General features: G+C 36.7%; 1 long non-coding RNA gene across 2 annotated transcripts in view; it reads left to right on the top strand.

Annotated features, from left to right (window-relative positions):
• Positions 1-9,759, top strand: part of LOC121029791 (uncharacterized) — a 30,567-nt gene extending 20,808 nt beyond the window's left edge. Inside the window, exons 3-6 of one of the 2 annotated variants that reach the window (XR_005789896.1) lie at positions 1,737-1,792; positions 3,716-3,884; positions 8,817-8,986; positions 9,211-9,759. This is a non-coding gene — a long non-coding RNA (uncharacterized LOC121029791). The remainder of the gene's footprint in view (positions 1-1,736; positions 1,793-3,715; positions 3,885-8,816; positions 8,987-9,210) is intronic. The other variant, XR_005789897.1, reaches the window with a different exon arrangement.
• Positions 9,760-16,231: the final 6,472 nt, after the last annotated feature.

Here is a 16,231-nt window from a genome sequence, read left to right as displayed (position 1 = left end):
TCTTTATTAGAGAAGGCCTGTGGCTCTTCACAGCTTTGTTCTGTAAATTCCATAGTAGCTTTGCAAACTCTCTAAGGTTATTAACTTTACTGAAGATTTTTTTTAAGAGTTGGGGAAGTCCTGCAGTTGAGGCTTTCATTAATATGAAAGAAAGATTAATTAAGACATCTGCCAATAACAGGAGGAAGGAGGAATTTGCCTTGTGATGTATACTACCAATTATGCTAAGAATGAAATGATGGATTTTTTCTCACCATGAGCTACTCTGAAAGAAAAATGTTTACAGGATAAGGTGTTTACAGTCAAATCCGAGAGTACAGGCAAATCCTACCTTTGGAACAGTTTGAATCTCCAAGCAATATAGAAAGCGATAGGATTTCAAAATGCATCATCACAGAAAAGGGATGTTAAAACTATCTTTATGTTTAGTTTAAATACCAAATTAATCAAAATAATCTGACCTTATGATGGCCGAAGGGACAAAGCATGGAAGCGTTTGGTCTGGACCAGGACATGGGTGACAGTTGCCATGAAATAATCCCATATGAAAAATTGAGACATAATTTGACAATTTTGTCAAGCTAATACATAATACGGAAATTTTCAGGATATTTATGTTTTATGTCTAGAACCTATGAGGCCGGAATAATCAGAGTTAGAATTGACCCATAAAATCTGGAATGAAAGATTAATGTGCTTGTAAAGTGTCTTGAGTCCGGATCCAGGAGGGACTGTATTGCAAGGATATGATGAAAAGACTTGAATTCTTCTTGGATTCAGAACGTGTTTGGGGCAGTACTTTGAGATATCTGATGTTATCCTTCAGTTTCCTACCACTTTTCTGTCTTCCTAGGTGAACCTTACATATAGGTGCCTTGGAAACAACCTGCCTCCCTTTCTTTCCTTTGCTTTTCCCTCCTGGCCTTCCACCCACTGGGGTGTGGTAAAACATAATCTTCCTTTTTTTCTTTCTTTCCTGATTTTCCTCTCTTACTCAAGCGACATAGATCTTAGATCTGTTTTAGAAGAATGCAAGCAAGCATATAGGCAGTTTAATCTAATTCATAATGAGAGATGGTCAATTAATCTTTAACTCTTCCAAAGACAGAAAGCGTTTTTGGAAGCAGATCATCATTCACGTGTGGTGCTTTAGTCCCGCAGGCTTTGAAGTCAGGCAGAACTACATTCCTAAGCCTGGCCCTCATACTCACTGCCTGTGTGACCTTAACACGTTGCTCAACCTCTCTGTGCTTTAGTTTCATCAGATATCTATATACTGGGGAATATTAATATCTACTCCATGGGATTCATTTTCGGAATTTGAAATACTTAATATAGTCTCTGATACACGTGAAAATGCTCAATAAATACAATGCAAATGATTACTGAATTAATAAAATTTTAGATAGTTTCACATAGTAAAAATAAGAGATTCAGTTATGAAACAGAATATTTTCTATTGAGAAAATTAATAAAAAGTAACTCATATTGGTTTTGATAATACAGTATAGTTATGTGAAATGTTACCACTGGGAGAAGCTGGGTGATGAGCAAATGGAACCTCTCTGTACTATTTTTGCAACTTCTTGTGAGTCTATTGCAAAAAATAAATCAAACAAACAAAAAGTTTAAAACCCAAGTAAACCAACCCAATCTTGATTTTGTCCCTGAACCAAATCCACTGAACTATTTTTGATTTTCATAACTTTTTTTCCTCTTGTGCTTTTGAACCATAGTTTCTTGAAAGCCTTCGAAGTTTTCATGACAATTCCCTTGTTCATTGCTACAAAAGGTATTTCCAAAAAGTGTATTGTGTGTTTGTGTGTGTGTCCATCCATGTGTGCATGTCCATGTGTGTTAAGGAAGTGATATTTGTATATTTTTCAGTATTGAAGTAAAGGAATAATGATCTGTGGTTATTTGAATTGGCCATTTGTACAGATATATGGAGGAAAGGTTATTTTTATATACTCTGTTAGAATTTTGAAAGGCTGTATCTTACGATGTTATAACAGTTAGCATACTGCAGGCATGCAAGGATGCTTTTTTTTTTTTAACATTTAATTATTTTTTGGGAGACAGATACAGAGCATGGGCAGGGGAGGAGCAGAGAAAGAGGGAGACACGGAAGCCAAAGCAAGCTCCAAGCTCTGAGCTGTCAGCAGCACAGAGCCCCATGCAGGGCTCAAACCTACACACTGTGAGATCATGACCTGGACCAAAGTCAGCACTTAACCAATTGAGCCACCCAGTCACCTCATCATTGTTTTGAAGCCATGGACTTTTCTGAGAAGTTAGTAAAAGCTATGAACTCTTCCCAAGAAAGTGTGTTAAAACAAACTCAAGCAAAAGGATGTGCACAATTTATTCCTATTTTATGTCATTGTTGAACTTCTACTATGTGCTACTAATAGACGTGGGGGTAGCAGAGTATAGAGCATACAGAATAGGTAAGATAAACTTTGTCTCCTCCAGTGACAGGAGGAACAGTAAAGAGATATTATAATGCAATATGACTGGCGCTATTTACTGTGAAGGCAGCACACTCTTTCACATAGGAGGAGCATCGAGCCCAGGCTTGAAAGAATTAAGAATGATTTTTGTGGAATCTGCCTCTAAGTTGAAACCTGAAGAAGTAGTCATTAGCCACTTGATGAGGAGGAGGAGTTTGCTTTTAGCATAGGAAAGAGATTATTTGAAGTTGTATTTTAAGAGAGAGCAGTTGCAGAACTCCAAGAGGCTCACGTAGCTAGAATATGACATATGAAGAATGCAGGAACAAGAGATAACATTGGAAAAGTGATCAAGGGCCAGATTATGCAGGACCTTGTAAGCCCTACTAAGAAAGCTTGACTCTTTTCAAGAACTTTGGAGAGTCTTTGCACAATTTTGAGTTCGATTTGCCTTGTAGAAATCTTACTTTAAGCACTGTGGAGAATGAACTAGAGAGGGACAAGACTGTAATGAGGGAAAGCGGTAAGAGGCCAGTTGTAGCAACACAAGGAAGATATAATAGTGTTCTATATTCTTGACAAGGGATGTACAGAGAACTGGTTTGTTTTATGAGACTTTTGGAAGTAGATATAATTTTACTATTTGTATGTGAGTGGTATGAGAAAGAGAAAAGTTGAAGGTTAATCTAAGATTTCTATCCTAAGCCACTGGGTTCCTGATGGCACCCCCCATTCAGAAGGACTACAGTGGAGAAAGAAAAGTTTGAGTTAAAAGAGATCAATTAAGGTTTGGACTTATTGAATTTTAATTTCTATGGGTTATCCAAGTATCCAATGGGGCATTTAGATATGCAGCTCTGGGCTGTGGAGATTGATACCAGAATTGGTAACATTTGAAAATAAGCGAAGCCACTGCAATACATGAGATCATACAGAAAGTGACAGAACCTTAGTGAATTAATTAGAGTAAAAGCTAAATTACTGTAACAAAAGAACTCTATAATACCATGACTTGAAGGAAAAAGAAATTTAGTTTTCTCTCCCATATCAGTCCCAATTTGAAGAGATCACACTGGTAGGATAACTCAACTCTACCCAGGCTCTTAGGAACACTGATATCTGGATGATCTGCCATCTCGTAAGTGTTATCATTAGCTTGGTCGAAGTTAGAGCACTGTCCCCTCTGGATTCCAGCCATTTGTACCAAAAGTCACAATAAATGCAGAGAAAGGAGGAAGAGTGGATTTACAGATGCATATTAGTTTACAGGTTTGGTGATAGGAGTTGAAGAAACTTCTCTGTGAAGAAATCAACGTCATCCACCGAGAGGAAAAGGGCATGACAGGGTTATAAATCCAATGTGTGAAGAAGTTCAGATTGCCTCCCTGGAGACCTAGAAACAAAGCTTTCTGGAGAAAGTGAGTGGTCCAGGTTGCTGTTCATTTGCCTACTTAAGTTTGGGAACTGTAACTTAGTAACTGTTTTATGTGACTATTCAATCACAAAACTGTGGAGACAAAACATGAAAGTAATCTTCAAAGATTTCTTTCTTGGTTCCATGTGTTTATAAATATAATTAATGGACACTTACTAAAAATTTTAAGTCATCCAAAATTTAAGATCCAAATTTTGCAAATATAACAAATAAATTCTAGGGGCATCTGGGTGGCTCAGTCAGTTAAGTGTCCACCTTTTTCTTAGGTCATGATCTCACGACTTGTGAGTTCAAGCCCCATGTTGGGCTGTGTGCTGACAGTTCAGAGCCTGGAGCCTGTTTCAGATGCTGCCTCCCTCTCTCTCTGCCCCTCCCTTGCTCGTGCTCCTAGTCTCTCTCTCTCTCTCTCTCTTTGTCTCTGACTCTCTCTTTCAAAAACAAATAAACATTAAAAAAAATTAAAAGTAAAAAATTCTGCCCCAAGGAAAATGTCAATAAGACTATATCATTCAGCTTTAAAAAATATGGAATTGTCCTTAATTGGGAGGCATTCATGTTGTCCTTGGCATCTAAGTTTGATATTTTCAGTAGTTTGTTTAAGTGACTCCATATGCTAATAACCTCATTTACAAAGACATATGAGTAGAATCAATGTTTTCATATATGGCTTTTGCAGGTGAGGGTGTGTTGTCAAGTAACAACTGAATTCTCTGGGACTTCCTGATTTGAAATCCTGGCATAGCACGTTCTTTGTCCTGAAGTCATAGAGGTCAAAGTCTGCCACAGCAATGCTCTCTGTCGACAAGAAGAGGATTGTTGATGCAGATTTCAATATTTGAGTCTGTTTGAGAAAAGTAACCTTGAGAGGACTCTCTAATTTTTCCAGGGATCTGTTGATTTCTTTACATGGAGAATTTGCCAGGACTCTACCACACTCAGTACAGACTAAAAACATGATTTTCCCAGCATTTATAAATTTAGGCTAGTTGCCTAATTCTAGTCTTTGGTTCAGGATGGGTGGCCTGGATGCAATAGTTTGTATTTGTTGCAGTGGTGGTTTGAAGGAGGGATGGGGATTGTATATTTGTTTTGTTTTGTGTTGTTGTTAGCAGCATCCATAGGTCAAGGCTCTGTCTGGAATGAATTACCTCATTCATATTGTCACATATATCTTTTCCTTAGCCAAGATATGGATCAACTCCTCCTTGTCAAGTAGTTCTGAGTAGGTTTTCCTTTATAGCACTTTATCTTTTGTCTGTCCCCCTCCATAAAATATGATAAATAAATCAATAAAAGAGAAGTAGAGAAAACAAAACAAACAAGCAAAAAGGATAAAACTCTTTCCCAAAGTACAATCAAGCACTTAAAAGTTTTGCTTTTGGAACATGTAGCAAAGACGCGCACATTCTTCTTTCATCCCTTGACAAAACATGCTGAAATGAGTGATTTTGAATTCTGGGCTCTGATAAAGTTGATCTTTCTGTGGCAGTGGGCGAAGTTTCTTCCAGAATTGCTGGCAGAGGCTCTTAGACATCGCATGCCGGTATAGAAGGCAGTGAGTCATTATGACATGTGGAGCCCCTTTCTTCAAGGAAGCAGCCAAGCCAGATGTGTTGCCAAGCATCACAGGTGCTCCACCTGTGCCTAGAAGACCAAGATTTGTCTTCCAGTGGAAGCTTTCCCTGGCAAAAAAGCTTTTTCCATTTTGAAGACACTGACATTCTCTCCAGGTTCCAAAAGGGGGCTCATACAATGCAAATTCTTTTTTGATGGCAACAATGTGCACACAAATAGATGAAAGCTAGGACCTGGCGTCACTGAGGGACACCTATATTTTTGTCCAGTTTCATGCAGAATGCAAGTGACATAGCTGCCAATTCCTTCAAGATTTGCTTTAAAATAATGGAAAATATATCAGTACTTCAAAAGTGAATGAAATATATTGACAGAGGTAATTTTCTTTGACAGCTCAAAGATAAAAAATACCTAAGCATGGTTCCACTAAAGTCCCTCTAATATGGTGACTTATTTTGTTTGGGAATGAAATAAGTAACCTTATGTGATGCTCCAATATATGACTTCTCTGTTGGGAAATCTAAATTCTTGTAAATATCCAATCTTAAAAACTAAGGCGTTTTCTCATAGAATAGATCCATAGCATCTGATGTTTTTGCATGATGGCCAGGTATGAGATTTTCAAGATGACAGCAAAGAGATTAAAGAAAGAATTTTTTGCTTTCTTTGTTAATTATTTTATTATTTTTGTAGCTAGTTCCCAACTTGCAGAAACCTCCATCTGTATCCCTGGGGCCTCATAGATCTAGCTCACAAAATACAGGCACAAAAGGAAAATGCTAATTGTTGAACAGTAAACAGCCACCATATATTCAAACTAGGAAAGAAAAAGATCTGTGTATTTAAAGGATTGAAAGATAATATTTTCTGAACCTTTCCTCAGTGTAATATAGTTACTTATATTACTATACTTATTTTTGTTACATTGTATCATAGAATTTCTCTTTAAGCTACTATATTTTTTTTAACATTTTTTAGCATACAAAAAAACTCCTGACAGTAAAATTTTCATATTATTTTTCCATGATATCAGTTTAGTTATCATCTGTCTCAGTCAGCTTGGGTTGCTATCACAAAATACCATAAACCAGGTGGCTTATCAACAACGGAAACATTTGCTCACACCTCTCAAGGTGGGAAATAGGAGATTCTGGTGCCAGCATGGTCAGATTATATGGTGAGAGCCCTCTCCTGGGTTGCAGACCACTGACTTCAGTGTCCTTACAAGATGGAAAAAAAAAAAATCAAGATAGCTCTCTGGTCTCTTCTTTAAAAGGGCACTAATCTCAGGCATAAGGGCTCCACCCTCATGACATAATTACCTTCCAAGGGCCCTACCTCTAAATACCATCACTTTGGGCGTTACACTTCAACATATGAATTTGGGGTCGGGGAGGGCCACAGACATTCAGCCTATGACATCACCACAAAGTTAGTTGTCTCGGAAGTATTTTTAAGTCCCTTAAGGAGATTCAAGTGAACAGTGTTCCTTTGAAATTAACCTGAGATTTCCTCTCTGTGTAACTTTGACAATATCTATGAGTTAAACTATTCTGTTTGCTGCCTTAAAATTGTGGAAGCCCTTTTATTGTGCTGGAAAAAAAAAAGAAAGAAAAACAAAAAAAAAAAAAAAGAAGAAAGAAAAAGAAAAAAGAAAGATAAGTGCAATTATGCTTCTAGGACAATGGTCGCCAATTAGAAAGTAGGAAGACAAAACAAATAGTTGTTAAAAACCATCTGTTGTTTTGTCTGCCTGTGCAGCAATTCGCCACATGTGCACCACATTCCCACCAACTCATTCTAGCCATTTTCTTGCCCCAGTATTAACTAGATGATTCCAAAGGAAGTTGCCATCTTCTTACAGATTATGATACTCTGTTCATGGTGATTATCGTTATTGGAGTCAGCATCTGACTCAGACGAGACCAGTAAGGATCTTTCCCTTGAGATTTGTGAACGTGGGACAATAGGGAAGAACTCTTATCTCCCCTTTAACTTCAGATGTGAGGTACTTTAACGGTGGAGACTACCACTAATGCTGTGTCTAGCAATTATGGGAGAAGTCAACATTAAGAGAGGAGCAGACTAAAAAGGATACTACTTTTACTCCTGAGCTCTCATTACAACTCTGTCCTTACCTTGGTTACGTTAGCCAATAAATTACTCTTGTTTGCTAGAGGTAGTTCAAGGTGCATTTATGCCACATGCAGTAAAATTATCCTGATCATATAATGGTTCATTAATTTTTCAGTTTGTAAAGTTGATTAGTTACCTCATCACTAATAGATTAATTATATCAATGAAATAAGTCTATTTCATCATTTACATGGTACTTTTATCTCTAATAGATGATAAATCTATTTTAGAAGATTAAATGCCACTATCTTTTAAAATGTCACTTTACATTATTTATATTGGTAATAATAATAATTAATGTCTTAATGAATTATGTGGAATTAGAAAAAAAAGGACATTTAAACAAAAATCATCAAAGAAATTTGATGGTGGAGAGAAGGAAATACAATTTTTTAAATACAAAAAATGGATTCTTCTCCTAAGAATAGAAATGACACAATTGGGGTTTAAATCCTTTTTTTATATGTAATTATAATTATATGTATTTTCTCAATTAGATTATAAAGTAGTGAAATCCCTAGGGCCTGCACACCTAAAGAGTTTCAATGTCCTTTTTAAACACATCAATGTCAAAAGAATATTGATCTTACAGATACATTTCATGACATGAACCATTCATCATCATCTTGAGACTGTACAAGCTGAGAAAATAATTTCTATACATTATTCAGAAAATTATGAAACTTTAAATTGGTACATCTGTTTTTCCTCCATGTATAGTCGAGGAAAAGTCATTACTTTCAAGACTGACCACAGAATTCCTTTTGGGAGAATAGTGATGATAGGATACAACTTAATGGGTAGTTTTAGTCACCAGATGAAATCCTCTGAGCAGTGCCTATTAATCTGGGGTGAGAATAGTATCACTTTAAGTGTATCCAAGTCATAGTGCATTGCTAATTGTATTCAACTACATTCAATGAAATAACAGAAAGAAACCGCAGACTACAGTGTCTGGACTAAGAAGTTCATACACGTGAGTTTGCTTTTCTTTATTGAACGTATTAATTTACTTTCATTGTTGGTGTTGCTGAAGTCGAATTTGTCAAAGTGCCCCTTGTTGGTATATCACTAAACCAGTTCAAGTGTCCTTTCTATTAGGAGAGTATCCTGTCTGCCTTGACCCACGTATCAGTTTTAGAAGCCCTGTTTCTGTGCTCCCCTTGGATGACATCTTCCCCTTTGCCATGATCTTTATATGTGCACTCCTCTTCTAGGAGGAATAAAGATTCCTGCCAAAGGACAATGGTCTCATTTCTTCATCTCCTCACCAAAAACCAGAGAGCCCAGCTCACAGGTGCAAGATATACTTTGAATGAGTATATGTGAATGGAATTTGAATCCAAGATGAGAGCGTTTCATGGTTCATTCTTCTTACAGTTAAGAGGTAAAGTTTCATTCATTTTATTTAATGCTAATCATTGTTGCTAAAATATCATTTGTGCTTCACCTGTTTGAATATCTGGGATGTTTTGTCTTGTTTTGGTTTATTGTCTGTGTCTGCTGCAAAGGTCTTCTTTCAAGCTTTTCCCAGGCCTGGGACTATCCTGTGGTCCATTTCAGTGCCACTCTGCTACTCTACATCAGCTCTTTCATTTTGTTTTATTTCAGTATGAGGACCTGCCGCCAGCTCCTGCTTAATTTCTTCCTCTCAACTTTTCCTATCGAAAAGTCTCAAGCATCTTGACCCCACACAGCGCATTCTTCACAACAGTTGTTTTCATTCTCTGCCCCTTTCGACTTAGGAATTCTCAGAGTTGCCCCACAGGTCAGTATCAAGGGAAACCATCAAATATAGGAGCACCTCTTATAACTATTTTATGTATTGGGAATGTAAGACATTTTTCTTTTAAGAAAGAGCAATGGTAAGAGAACATTTGAAAACTATTTCTTCACTGTTTTTTCAATGCTACATAATATATACTCATGCTTTCAGGACATTTATTATTAAAGTTTAAATATGTGAGATACTGATATTAAAACACAGATAATATGTCCCGCTTCCCATCTGCATTACTTCTTAAAACTACATAATTTCCAGGCAATGGCATCATGGGTCTTTATAATTTAAACACAACTTTGAGCTATTTAGCAGGGTGTTTATATATTTTGCTTTTATCCGTCACTATTTCTTTTGTATTTTTTTATTTATGTTTTTTGAGAGCTCAGCTTTAGTTTTATTTTTGTTAGGGAAGCATTTTTTTTTCAAATTCTTATTTAAATTCTAGTTAGTTAACATATAATGTAATATTGGTTTCAGGAATAGAATTTAGTGATTTTCACTTACATGTAACACCCAGTGATCATCATAACATGTGCCTTCCTTAATGTCCATCACCTATTTAGCCCATCCCCCCCACTCAGCTCCTCTCCAGCAATCCTCTGTTCTCTATAGCTAAGACTCTGTTTTATGGTTTCCCTATCACTTCCTCCCACCATATTTATCTGTTTCATTTCTTAAATTCCACGTATGAGTGAAATCATATGGTATTTGTCTTTCTCACTTATATCACTTAGCATAATACACTCTAGCTCCATTCATGTCATTGCAAATGGCAAGATTTCAGTTTTTTGATGGATGAGTAATATTCCATTATATATATACACATATATACATATATACATACATATACATACATACAAATATATACATGTATACATATACACATACATATATACATATGTATACATATATACATATACATATATACATGTATATACATATATATTCATATATATACATACATACACACACACACACACACACACACAACACATCTTCATTATCCATTCATCAGTTGAACATTTGGGTTCTTTCCATAATTTGGCTATTGTTGACAGTGTTGCATTGTGCATGTGTTCATCCAAATCAAAGTTTTTGTATCCTTTGGGTAAATACCTAGTAGTGTAATTGCTGGGTCATAGGGTAGTTCTATTTTTAACTTTTGAGGCCCCTCCACACTGTTTTCCAGAGAGGCTGCACCAGTTTGCATTCCCACCAACAGCATAGTTGGTCAGTGATGATGGGCAGGGGTAAGATGGCATCACCCCCCTCTGTCATCCCCAAATGGGGAGTTCGTGCTTGCAGCTGTTCAGGAAATCCTCACAGAAGAGCAAACAATCTCCCCTCTTGTGTCCCCAGCTTCTGTGAGATCCCTGTCTTCATCCTGTCTGTGTCTAAGCCATCTGCCTTCCTGGCAGCACGGTGTTCCTGTATTTTATCTCAGGCATGCAACTAGGTTTCAGAATTCCAAATTATAGGGACCCCATGGAGCATAGACCCACACTGATCCTCTGAGGAACGGTCTCACCACTCTGTGGCTTGTGCTGGTTTGTTCCACAAAAGCAGTCGCACGATTGCACAGGAGCTTAGAGTTTATGGTAAAGCCCAGCAAAAAGCCAGCACCAAGATTTGCTGCCTTCAGCCAGGTGTTTCTGTTCCTATGCTAATGAACAGGGCAGCACATTGGTGCCTTCCAACTCTTTTGTCCCCTGAGAGGCAGTGCCACCTCTCCCAAATGCACTCCAAGAAGGAGAATTGTCTCTCTCAGTGCGACCCAGGGGATCCTCAGACCATGCTGTCCACTTCCAGGCCTCTGACCTTCTTCTTCGTAGGAACACCACTATGCCTGCAAGGCTCAACCTTGGCAATGGTGTGAACTTCTAAAATTTGGGACTCTGAGCTCTGCTGCTTATAAAAACTTGTGATAGTAAGCCACTCTAGTTTTCCCAGTCATGGTTTTGGGGAAATGTTTTTCTTGTCTAATCCCCTGTGTACTTCTTTCTCTTTCTTTATCTCTCTCCTCTATCCAAGATCAAGGCTCCCTCCTTTCTCAGCACTCACTAGTCTTTTCTCCCCAGAATCATGTCTCTATACCTCCTACCTTCTACAACATGGCCTCTGTTCTCCCTCTAGTCCTGCAGTTTGTTCTCCCAGTCTTCAGATCAATTTCTTGGGTGTTCAGAATGATTTGATATTTATCTGTGTTCAAGGTACAAGGCAAGCATAGGGTCCCCCTGTTGCTCCGCCGACTTAACTCCTCTTATCACTATTTTAAATATAATTAAACATCATATATATGTATTTGTATATATACATGCATATATGAAAAACATATGCATAAATAATTTATATGTATTCTGAATCCACATAAGAGCTGCTATCTGACTGGGGAAGGTATTTAATACAGAAATTATAAACATAGCAGGTAAGTTGAATTAGAAGGGGCTTTTATTTATTTTTTATTTTTTTAAGACGACATCACACAAAACTTATCTGGAAAAGTAACTGTAGATGTAGATTTAAAGTTTTTGTTAAAGCTAATTTAAAGTCTCATCAATTAAGTTCTATAGAAAACTTTACCATCTTAAGTTTTAAAACACGTTGAGACATCATAAGTCGAGGCAATTTATTGCTCTAGATACAGTCATAGTCCCCTTCCTGTATGTCACTCAACCATCTAAAAGATGTGAGGAATTCATACTAAAGTAAAGTTTCAGAATGTGGTCAGTGGTTTCCATGTCACTTACCTACCCTAAAGTTTATAATGGCTGTGACCACTCCCTCTGCTAAAATTCTTTCCTCCCTTGATATCTTTGACATTCTCTCTCCTAGTCTTCCTCCTACTTATCCGGCCATTGATGTTCAGTTCATTTTTCATGGTCTTTTCCTATGTATCTGTAAAACGCTGATGTTTTCTTGAGGTTTTTATTTTTTTCAATATACTTGATCGTACTTGCAGATTCCACTCACTTCCATGATTTAAAATGGTTTAAACTACCACTGTTTTATGTTCAAGACTCATAAATATATTAATAGACTTCAAACCTAGCTGTCTACTTTTATTTCTACTTGCAGACTGAAACGTGGTCACCAAAATCGTTTTCCTTTCCCTACAAGGCATCCATGCTGACTAAATCCCCCAGTCTCCCATAGAGTCAGGTATGACGTGTGACTTACTGACTTATAACCAATGAAATGTATGCTGATATGATACATGTTCCTTTCAGGTCTGGCCTATAAAATAATTTTACCTAGATCTTCCCACTCTTTTTTCTCATCCATAAGCTCCATGGAGATGATTCTAAGGATCTAGAAAAGGGTGGACAAAAGAATGGAAAGAGTCTTGGTACTTGACTGGCTGCTTTGAGCATAGACTCTTGCCATACCCCCATAATTGTGACATTGATGAAATAGAAACTTTTATTAGGTTAAGCTACTTAAATCATTATTTGTTACTGTAGTTACCCTACTAACACATATCTCTAACTCAGTGTGTTGGATGTTGAACTGATAGCCCATTCTTCAAACTATCTCTTCTTCCTATTTTTCTCTTATTCCAATTCCTCACCATGACATTGAGACATATTGTCCCTACCTGAATAGTCATCATCATGGTTCATTATTCTCTCTTCTCTCCCCCTTCCATCATTTAACCATTTTGCCAATGTTATTCAAAGATCTCCTAAAGTCCAATCCCTGCTCACACAGCATCATTCTCATGTCCTCGATACCACCAGCTGTATACTACCCCTGCTCAACAAACGTAATTAACTCCTATCCAACATCAACATTTGGCTTCTATGTCATCACCTATGAGAAGATGACAGTTGGGTGATACATCCCTCTTCTGTGATTCCATATCATCCTGTGCTTACTTGTATCATAGTGACTGTTATCTTACATATATTCCTGTCTTTGTCTAGATTCAACATTTTGAATATGAAAATATTATTTTTAAATCTTTTTTACCCTAGTAAAAGTCACAGGGTCTGGCCCATAGCATACATTCAGTAAATGTATGCTGAAAAAGATGTATGATATAATGAAAGTTGCAGCATGGATATGTCAGTTCAGTTCAGTAAACATGTATTGGCCATATGCATACTACAAGGTGCTTTGGATACTAAAAATGGATAACATGTGCTTTGACCTACAGTTTACATTTAATAGCCTAATACAGAAAAAAAATTCTATAAAACTCAATTTTAATTGCAGTTCTATTTAAAGGTTAGAAGTTGTACCTGCAGAATTACATACCTTTAACAGCTCTGGATCTGGTGCTTAGTGAGAGCAATGAATTTTTCTAATGTTAAATCAACTTGGCACTAGTCTTACTGAATCTAACTTCAATGTGTATTTTAATTCTGTCCCATTTTCACCATCCTCTCTGCTACTGCCTTTGCTCATACCCTTTTCATTTCTCGTTTGCATTGTTACCCAGTATTTCTACTCTAGACTTCTCTCTACTATATCATCAAACTGACTTGTTACTTGAACATCTGTACCTGAGTTTTCCATTTGTACTGTAAACTTAACATGGCTCTGAACTCATTCTTTACCCTCTCCCCCATTCCCTTATGTCTGTTCTTTCTTCCCTTTGAAGCCCTAATGTTGGTAAGTATCAATTACTGCTGATCTTTCCAGCCAGAAACATAGGAGTCTTTGTTACTCTTTCCCTAAATGGCCCTCAAATCTGTTTCTTGCTCTCTAGTCTCTCCATCACATCCCTGTACCAACACACCATCTACACTTTCTTAGAGTGACCATATTTAAAGCTAACTGTACTGTCTCAGCATAAATTCTTTCCCCATAGGATAAAGCCCCAGTTCTTCAGCTCCACATCACCCAGATCCCTAGCATCTCATCGTGCCATCTTCTCACTTTCCTAAATGAATATGAATCGCATTTTTGTGTTTGCACACCCTCTTCTGATTATAATAACCTCCCTTTTCTTCTTTGGATTCTAACTTATCTTTCCAAAAGCTTAAAATATGCGCAGTCCAAAATGGAAAAGACTGTGACCAAAAACAATATGTTCTCTTTCACTTGAACTATTTTAGTAGTTGGTGGAAGATCAAGCTACATAAGATATATCCTTGATTTTACCAATTGGCAGAATTTATTAAGCTTTCAATACACACTAACTGTAACAATAATAATTATTAAATTATGAATATTTACTAAGAATCTTGTCTGAGTCCAGAATTCAGTTTTATCATTTAGCTGAGATTCATTTCAGTCAATAAATAGGGTAGTTGGTATTTGAGGGCTATATAAACTGATAAAAAGAATGATGACTAAAATATGTACATATCTATATATGACCTTAATCTCCATCAGCCTGGACAGATATAGGTAAAAAAAAATTTTCCCAGTGTAGCCAATAAACATTGATTCTGCTCAAAGCCCCCAAATAGATTTATTCTAGATCAAAAACAAGATAAGAAGATGAAAAAGACAAAATATTTTAAAAGATAAACACTAGTAGAATGAAGTGATCAGTCTTCTTCAATTATCCCAAGATCTTATATACATGTATAAAATCAGTTGAACTCAATAAACATGTACTGTCCACTAGCAAGATAAAATACGTAAAAATATCCAGAGTCAGAAGTTGGTAAATTTGTCAGGTAGATAAAATTGTATATTCTTTGAGAATAATGTCATTGGTTGTCCTGTCTCAGAATGCCTGGGGTAAGTTGGGCAAAGGGTTATTTGATCCCTACACATAGGAGGGTAACCAGCCCACTTGCTTATGCAAAGAAAAGAATGGTGCCCAAAGTATACTGAATATATCACATTAAATGTCAATCAAAGCAATTTTATACTGCTTATACTTTATTCTTAATATCTATGCCCCAAGGTATTCAGTATTTATACGAATATTTTTACTTTTTTCCCTGATATTTTTAAACATTATAACTCAGCATATACAATGACTATATTTCTGGCAAATCAACATATATAAATCAAGCCACATTTTCACTTAGATTTCCACCATAAGTATATGACGCTTGATACTGATTTCTAATAGATTTTAGTATGAAGTGACTCAATGCATGTCACTTCTGTTTCTCTGTTAACTTTCTTCTAACCATGACTTTTATTATTTAAAAAAATGAATCGTTTACAACTATCATTTTATATTGCAAATAATTGGTGGCATTGACATCAAAACTCAAACCATGCCAGGGACGCCTGGGAAGCTCAGTCAGTTAAGCATCCAACTCTTGGTTTCAGCTCAGGTCATGATCTCACAGTTTGTCAGTTAGACCCCTGTATCAGGCTCTGCGCTGTCAGTGCAGAGCCTGCTTGGAATTCTTTCTCTCCCAATCTCTCTGCCCCTCCCCTCCCTGCTCGCTCTGTCTCTCTCTCTCTCAAAATAAATAAACTAAAAAAATGTTTTTAATCCCAAGCCATGCCAAAGAAATAAAATAACATTCCTTGTAAAGGAGAATCTATATTTTCTCAATATTATACAAATATCAATGTCACTAAAAGCATCTTTACTTTTTATCTGTTAAATACAATCTAAGTAGTAGTAGTATTCAAACACAGCTTCAAATTACCCTTTCCAGATTGTTGTGCTTTAAGTCCCTCCGATATAGAAATTTCAGCAATATCAGAGCAATTTTAATTGTCACTAATATCACACATATGTTTAGAAACACCATCTAGTTTGCATGTTCAGGTTTCCTAAGCAACGTTTGCCATTCCATCATGAACTGTCATCTACTCTAAAGCTCTGCAGTTGCTTCCTACCAAGCAACAGGCTGACAGATTTCCTGTTGTTTTTTTAAAAAAATTTTTTAATGTTTATTTTTGAGAGAGAGAAAGACAGAGTGTGAG

The sequence above is a fragment of the Herpailurus yagouaroundi genome, unplaced genomic scaffold, assembly GCF_014898765.1.
Source record: "Herpailurus yagouaroundi ecotype Mexico unplaced genomic scaffold, PumYag 139, whole genome shotgun sequence".
Classification (NCBI taxonomy): domain Eukaryota; kingdom Metazoa; phylum Chordata; class Mammalia; order Carnivora; family Felidae; genus Herpailurus; species Herpailurus yagouaroundi.
Note: the sequence above shows the minus strand (reverse complement) of the source record. Positions and strands in the feature narration are given on the sequence as shown.